The sequence below is a fragment of the Barbus barbus genome (genome assembly GCF_936440315.1).
Source record: "Barbus barbus genome assembly, chromosome: 23".
NCBI lineage: Eukaryota > Metazoa > Chordata > Actinopteri > Cypriniformes > Cyprinidae > Barbus > Barbus barbus.
Genome location: NC_136751.1, coordinates 16420527 through 16421211, shown reverse-complemented (window position 1 = coordinate 16421211; position 685 = coordinate 16420527).

Genomic DNA, 685 nt, shown 5'->3' with positions numbered 1-685 from the left:
TTTACTCTGCCCACTTGGAAATCTTATCATTAATTAACTATATACTAATGTGTTTTTATTTAAGACACTTGCACGTTGCTATCAGATTGCTAGTCAGGGATGACTACACCGAGTAGTCATGAAACAGCATCTTTTTATCATTTATTGCAATGAAGCTCCTCCTTATTTCCAGAGACAACAAGATACGTGTAGAAGAAAACAAGCTATCAGGAATAAAAATTGAAACGTGATGAAGGGCCTGCAATTCTATGGCCGTCCCAGAGGCAGAGTCACATGCTGAACAGGTGCCTGAGAGGAGCCAATATTATCATTCATACTATCCATATAAGACAATGAGAGCTCAATGACCAAACAAAACTAGCCCAAATCGAGCCTGATGACCAATTAAACCCTGATAGCTGATATAAAAACACAATGTGTGACTCTGGACCACAAAACCAGTCATCAGGGTCAATTTTTTGAAATTGAGATTTATACATCAGGATAGGATAGGACAATATTTGGCCGAGATACCACTATTTGAAAATCTGGAATCTGAGGGTGCTAAAAAATCTAAATATTGAGAAAATACCTTTAAAGTTGTCCAAATGAAGTTCTTAGCTATGCATATTACTAATCAAAAATTAAGTTTTGATATATTTACAATAGGAAATTTACAAAATATCTTCATGGAACATAATCTTTA